This window comes from Rhipicephalus sanguineus, chromosome 10 (assembly GCF_013339695.2).
Source record: "Rhipicephalus sanguineus isolate Rsan-2018 chromosome 10, BIME_Rsan_1.4, whole genome shotgun sequence".
Taxonomy (NCBI): domain Eukaryota; kingdom Metazoa; phylum Arthropoda; class Arachnida; order Ixodida; family Ixodidae; genus Rhipicephalus; species Rhipicephalus sanguineus.
The window spans coordinates 76,167,238-76,174,766 of record NC_051185.1 but is presented as its reverse complement, the minus strand read 5'-3'; the positions used below and the strand labels follow the sequence as shown (position 1 = coordinate 76,174,766).

At 42.8% G+C, this 7,529-nt stretch overlaps 1 long non-coding RNA gene across 1 annotated transcript; it reads left to right on the top strand.

Annotated features, from left to right (window-relative positions):
• The first annotated feature begins 3,302 nt into the window (after positions 1–3,302).
• On the top strand, positions 3,303–4,213 carry LOC119406266 (uncharacterized). The gene is made up of 3 exons (XR_007417846.1): positions 3,303–3,411; positions 3,635–3,858; positions 4,072–4,213. It is a non-coding gene; the product is annotated as an uncharacterized LOC119406266 (long non-coding RNA).
• Positions 4,214–7,529: the final 3,316 nt, after the last annotated feature.

Here is a 7,529-nt window from a genome sequence, read left to right as displayed (position 1 = left end):
ACAGAGAGATGTTGAGCTGCGGACTATTGGTGGAGGACTGTACTATTATTTTGGAATGACGTCCCAACTGACCACCCACGCTTCAGATTATCTCACCGACGGATGCGGCACTTTGTCTTTGATAGTCAACATCGATGGCCTGCCCATCTCCAAGAGCTCACGGAGGCAGTTTTGGCCCGTGCTCGTAATGGTGAAGGAAAGCAGAGTCCGTTCACCTTTCATAGTCGCCCTTTATGAAGGGGAGCATAAACCACAGGATTTAGGTTCATACTTGAAAGATTTTGTCCAGGAGATGAGTATGCTGGTAGGAGAGGGTCTCACACACCATGGAAAAGTGTTCTCTGTGAGACTTCATGCATTAGTTTGTGACGCTCCAGCGAGAGCGTACATTAAGTGCATAAAAGGCCACATGGCGTACTTTGGATGCGACAAGTGCTCTCAGAAAGGAACCTACTCGGAGGTTGACCAGAAGGTGATCTTCCCTGATTGTAATAGCCCACTTCGAACTGACGAGAGTTTCCGAATCAAGTGCAGAAAGAACATCACCATGGGGAGTCTCCTCTCCTGTGCTTGAATGTCGGACTCGTCACCCAGTTCCCACTGGACTATATGCATTTGGTATGTCTGGGAGTCATGAAGAAGTTCCTTGTACAGTACTGGGTCAATGGAAAGCCCTGCAGTTCAAGGATGCCTGTTGCTGCAAAGCTTCGTGTGTCTGCAAAGCTTGCGACTTTTAGAGAGTCAGCTCCAAGCGACATGAAGCGGAGGCCTCGTGGGCTGCAGTATTTAGAGCACTGGAAAGCAGTAGAGCTCAGAAATTTCTTGCTGTGTTATGGACCAGTTGCTTTAAAAGGAAACCTAGAAGACAGGTTCTTCAAGCATTTTTTAAAACTGAGCGCTGCTGTGACCATTCTTATCTGTCCTAATTTCACCACCCGCCACATGGACATGGCTGAGCGCATCCTTCAGGAATTTGTTAGTGAAGCTGGTTCGCTTTATGGCAAAGGCATCTACGTGTATAACATGCATTCTCTGCTGCATCTTGCTGGTGATGCTAGAAATTTTGGTCCACTCGATGAGTTTTCAGCGTTTCCTTTCGAGAACTTTTTGTATCAAATCAAGAAGCTAATCAAATCGCATTCTCGAGCTCTTCAGCAAGTTGTCAGGCGCCTGAGTGAAAGTGGTCTCACTGGAAATGGTGTGTCGCCTTCGCAGAATCATCGCCCAATGGAACTTTCTGGGCCTCACAATAAGGACCAGTGCCACCTGATTTTCATGGTGACCAGTACTCCACACTTGCAATGGAAGGCACTGTGCTGAAACTGAATAAGCTTGATAACTGCGTGAAGCTCAAGAATGGACATGTTGTGTTAATTACGAACTTTTTGTGCTCGCCATCAGGAATTTTCATCTGTGGTCATTATTTTTCGACGTTGAATAATTTGTATGTTTGCCCTCTGCCATCTTCAGAATTGATGATTTTTTCTGCTCAAGGACTATCTGAGGAATTCTCAGTTTGGCGTGTCGAGAATGTTCAGCACAAGTGTGTGTGTCTACCAGATTGACCACAGAGCTATGCAATATTTCCCCTTCTTCATACTTGCAGTGATGCCTGTTAATGTTGCTAGTTGGCCATCTTTTACATTTGCTCTAAATCAAAAACAAAACACTGCACACTGACTGAAGTACAGCTGCATCACTCCTTCTTTTACAAGACGTTAACTTGCAAGTTTGTTACTTGAATAGTGCTTTTGTGTGTACAAATTTCAGGTACAAGAAAGCTGTTCAGCGTTGTACATTTTGATGAGGGTGACGACGTGTCTGTAGTGCCTTCGAGTTGGGTTATCGGAAACAAAGAAGTCAAATGGCCACCATACAAAGGTGCTCATAAGTGACGGCTGCCATAAAACATCTCGAGAGGCCATCGTATGACTGGGAAATCTACAAGTGCCGCGTGTTAGGGACGTGTGGTAAGCAGCTGTTGCAGCATTTTAATTCTTTAGCTTATTGAATGTCTACACAAAAATGCACTGCTGCAGAAACAAAATGTTAATTTGTTTTTATTGTTTTATTCGGCTGTGCGTTCAAAAGCTCACCAAAAAATTGTGGCAGCTTCACACTAGTGGTGCCAAGCCTGAAGGAAGAGTGGAGCTGGTCAGCCTTGCTTGTTTCTCTTTTTCTCCTGCTTCTTTGTTTCTCTTTCTATTGTATCTCTTTTTTTTTGTATCTGTTTCTTCCTATTTCTTTCTTTTTCTTTTTTCTGTTTATCGCTTCCTTTTTCATTCAGCGCGATACAACGAGGACAGAGATGAAGGGTGTTCGTGTCCCTTCCCTTTCATTGTTTCCCTCTATTCCTCCTCCTGTCTTGCTCTCTGTTTTTTCTTTCTCGTTTTTGTGTCTGTTTCTTTCTTTTTCTTTCACTGTCTATGTCTTTCTATCATTTTCTTTCAATCGCTTTCTTTCTCACTCTCTGTTCATTTTCACTTAACGCTCACACCTGCTGTACTCAGTAGTGGTGCTTACCCAATTCCTGTGGCGCATAGCCACTCGACGTGTTTTGTTTGCGTAGGACAGATTATGGCCAGCTTGAACAGCTGTACTGTTAAACAAGGAAATTCTTTGTTTTCTCTTTTAGTTATTCATGGTGATGCATTAAGTGCAAGTCCACATTTCATCTAGAGGACTATTCTGATATTTATATTATAGACTATACTCTTGAATTTCTTACTGCTGCATTCTGAAGGCATACAAAGCTGGCAGAAAAAACTTGCTCAGCTATGAATTGTTCTTTCTCCATTGTTACAGCTCTTGCCTTGAATTTTGTGAGCTATAATTTGTTTCTCTCTCTCTTTTTTTTTCTCTTTCCTCTCTATTTCTCGTCTTTCTATTCCCCTTCCCCGACCCCCCAGTGTAGGGTAGCCAACCGGAAGTGTTTCTGGTTAATCTCCCTGCCTTCTCCTTTTTCTGTTTTCTTCCTCCATAATTTGTTTCTTGGGCACTGCTTAACAACTCATACTTTTTGACATTCTGATTTGTGACTCGTGTTCATTTTATCTGCTCTTAGACAGCTACAAAGCAGCCCGAGAAAAGAAAAGCAGGCGACGGTGACCTCCGACTTGGCGTCTGGGGCTGATGAAGAAGCACCAAAAAGGAAGAGAAGGCGGCCGCAGCGTCTCCAATCCTCGGATGAAAGTGCGGAGGACTCGCTTGACAAGGCAGTAAATGAGCGCCCTTCTGTGCCACGCAGTCTGCAATATGTGTCAAGCCCACCCCCTCCCAAGTTGCCCAAGAATGCTTCAGTTTTACTGCCTGCACCAGCGGCCACACATGCACCAAGCACCACATCCACTTCAGTCCTTCCAGAGGACTCCAGATCAGCAATTCAGAGAGGGGGCAGGACCCATGTAGCTTGTAAGTTAACCTTCGATGATCTTGGATAATATATATGTTACACTGACATGGAGTTCGCGCTTTTTCACACATCCTACTATGTATGGCGTGATGTATGCCTCGGCCAGCATGCTGCCACCCCCTATTCACAATTTAACTCGGCGCATGACTTCCGTTGAAAAGTGAATTTTTTCTTGTGTCCATTTGAACGAGCTGTACTAGTTTATTCTTTGCATTTTTTCAGCAATGCTTGAAAAGGTTTTGAAAGCCCTGAAAGAGATCAAAGCTGAGCTGGGCGCTCAAAGTAAAGGTATCCAGCGCCTTGAAAGTGCCATAGACCTTCAGCAAAGACCATCTGCAGGGCCCAGCTTGGACTCCTCCGTGCTGGATTTGCTTCCCCTTACAACACAGTCAAGTCTGGAGGAGCTTGAGCGCCTACTCCAAGATGACGCTAACAGAGCAGGACTGGTGGGTGCTGAAGGAGATAAACGTTGATCCTTTTCATATTTGCTGAAGAAGGAGTGTTCATTTTCTTGCTTGCAGTTTTTAATTTCGAGCAAGGCATGTATGTCATTGCTGGAGATAATAAAATCTGAGGCATTGGTCAGAGCCCTTTTTAAGTTAATATGTGGTTAAGGAGCAGGTTGATATGTAGCTAAGCAGCGCGTGCTTCTGTTTCAGATTTCCCATCTCTCGCACATCGGGGGAGCCTCTCTGCCAGATGCTGTGCGCCACATCCTAAAACGATGCATGAATGACATCCTTGCCCAAGATTTCTCGTTGACAGGGCGAAAGGGAAAGCGGCCGTTAATAGGCCTGCGACTGACGCGAGTAATAAAAGGTGAGGAACTTAATAATTCTTATTTAGTGCTGTCTTCACGGTGCGTTATTGTTAATCTTTGGCTCTGAATACGAGAAAGCAAAAAAAAGTGCTCTGGTAAAAATGAAAACGATGATCATATTGTTGCATGGACTACAAGGTGCTATTTTCTGCACATCGAGTCTGTACTAGTTATACATAGCTTGACACGATCAGGAATATAGCAGCTTAAGGAGTAGTGTATGTTAAGCTTACATGGAAACCATCTAAACAAAGCAACAGCTCGATGAGGTGGGAAACGTATGGCACTGCATTGTAATTGTAAAGAGCCAAATGCTTAAAATTATGAACAGCTTATTTCTTATAAAAGTGGCAAGTACTTCATTATATGGTGAGCATTATGTTTGCACTTTATTGTTTTCATCAGTCATTACGAGTTTAACAAAAAAAAAAAGCATGCCTATGGAGTTATCTGGTTCAGGTCACTAATAGCCCAATAGTGATGTCTAGCATTTTGTGATGTCATGGACACTACCTGTACCCATTGCAGGTAATTATTATTTGTTTCCGAAGCTTTTAAGCATTATTTCAAAAGTTAATGGTTCACTGGCTAAAAGCTGTCATGGCTTTTGTGAATTTTTGTCCTTCACCTTTTGCTACATTTGGAATCCTTTTGAATGTAAGTGTTGTAGAAATTCAGTCGGACCGTTTGTTCTGCATGCTTTTCAAAACTAGCAACAGCCTGCCAAAAGAAAGAGTGTTCAAGATTTGTGCTTTGAGCAAATAGTTGATGTAAAAATTCTCTTTTTTTCAGAGGCTCTGCGACCTTCGTTTCCAACAGCAACAGAGTGCCTGGTGAACGCCCGTATTGCGGACTGGCTGCGCTATGCTCCATCCAGGCAGCAAAAACGGTATGGAGCATTAATTTCAAGCTCTTGTTGTTGCATAAAACTTGTTGCTGAGCGCCCAACCTTTCTGCTCTCTCGTACTTCTTCTCATGCCTTTCTTTCATAGATTGCGCTAAAATGTACCCCTTGTTGCCTCGCTGCTATTTAGAAGCAAAGAAAATGTAATTTCTTTGCATGAGGAGGCATTAAAATTTTTTACATGCCTTGCCAGCCAAACTGGATAGGTAATACATGAGTGACCGAAATATGGAAGAGGTGCAGTATTTACCATTTACAGACGAGAAGTACCTGGGATTGATGTTTCCACTTGAAGACTTGCTTTATATGAATGAATGTCATGTCATGCAAATGGTGCATGTTCATTGTAAAAAAATTATTACTATGTGCTATTTCTTGCTTTATATAGAAATATTATGACTTTTCCTGCCATTGTTTTATCACTGCGCAGTCCTTGGCCACCCTGTAACACTTGAATTCAAGGTCTTTTTTTTTAGAGAAATTGCAGAATGCACCTTGCCATAAAAAGGTGTCACTACGCAAACCTCTCTCCAGCAGCAAAAATTTTAAATTGAGTCCACTAGAAGTGAATTTATCAACCGTACTTGCTTTTACATGCCTTTTCTGCCTTTCCCTTTTCATAATTATCTTAAGCACACTGAAGGCCGCAATATCTGGCCAGTACACAACCACTGAGATAGTGTGGCGTGTTGAGGCAATGCCTTACGATCTCGGAGCCCAAGTGCTATAGGTGTTTGCACGAGTCGGCCACTTTTTCTTGCCGTGGTATCATCACAAAAGGCACAAGAAAGATGTTCCTTGATCAGCTGTGCATGATTGTAGGCTCCCTGCTGCATGTAGTGCAACAATATTTCATTGGCATGTTCCAAGCTGCACAGTACAAGCTTGTTAAGTTGACTCCCGTTAATTCGTAAAATCGGATAATCCAGACATGTTCTCTGGCCCCGGCAAGCATGTGTATTGTTTAATAGCCTCACTCTTTTTGTTAATTCGGTCACATTTGACCGCAACCCGTTTGATTCGGACGATCCTTGTAGTGGGCCGAGCTCGTAGTGCCGCAAGCGTGTGATGCAAAGGAGCGAAAACAGCGGACGTAGGCCACACGGGTGCCTTCAGAACTGCGCGGACGCTATGATTGTGTCTATAGCAACCACGGTTTCGTCCACAGCGGATGCGGCACCCAGTAGCTTCGTTTTGACTTCAGGCAATGCATGCGCAATATGACAAAAGTCAAACATGGGGAAGGTTGTTGAAGATGAAGATCTTCAGCCGTGACCTGCATGCTGGCATAAAACTCGCTTGCTACATTGTGATAGACGAACTGTCAACCATTTTCCTGGCGAAAATAATTATCGCCACGTGCGCGTGGTGATGTTGATGGTGGCTATACGTAATTGGGGATGAGTTCAGAGCACGTTTCGGCTTAGGGGGTCTTGAGCCACGGTCAAATTGTGAAAGATGTTGTGAATGACAAAAATTCGGCTTTTATCCTGCTTTTATACAAAATGAGTACTGGATTCACATATTCATCAAGAAAATGAAAATATATTAATATAATAGACAGTTGTTTATTGTTTTCTTTATACTTTCAATAGTTCGGTTAATCTGGAAATTTTTTTTCGGTCCTGTGAAATCCGAATTCACAAGCTTTTACTGTATTATCTAGAGATCTGGGGCACTTTCTTACCATATTGAATGTGCAGGCACTGCAAAATTGATGCTTTTAATGCAGCTATCATCGGCAATGAAATAGAAAAATTGGCTCAATTCATCTCATGCACCTTAAGAAATTCTCATCTTTTTCTACTCTTGCTTTTTTTTTGTTTACATTTTGCAGAGAAGCAGCCACTCTTATCAAGGCAACCGAAGCCAGCCTCGCAGATGCTGAGGATGTGATGTGATGTGGAATGCTGAGGACGGATCTGATGTCTTGTCTTAGGCAGCATCACTTTTGTTTATAATGCAAATGTGAACAGCACTTTTCTACTTTTTTTTCTGTATACATGATGCCATCATGCTGCATTCACCGCCACATTTTCATGGCTCTTGAAAGAAGTGTTCCATTCTTTATGTTCTTTTTCCACTCATGACTTCTAGTACCTCTAAGGGTACCAGTGGGAATCCAGGTTGATTCAGTTCCAATGGTTGCTGCTATATACTGTAGGTGTTTTCATGATGTGCAATTTAGAATGGCTGCTGAGATAGCTGCTCAAGTGTTCCTTTGTTTAATTACTTTATGATTACTTGGGACTGTATAGACTGGAAAGTGGCCATATTCACGGCAATCATTTGTGATACCATGGCGATGCCTATGCATGGGTCACAATGCAGTGGCCTAGAAATGTCACTGTTTCGTCATACACCATCATTTATTTTGTATGTATAGGCAATTC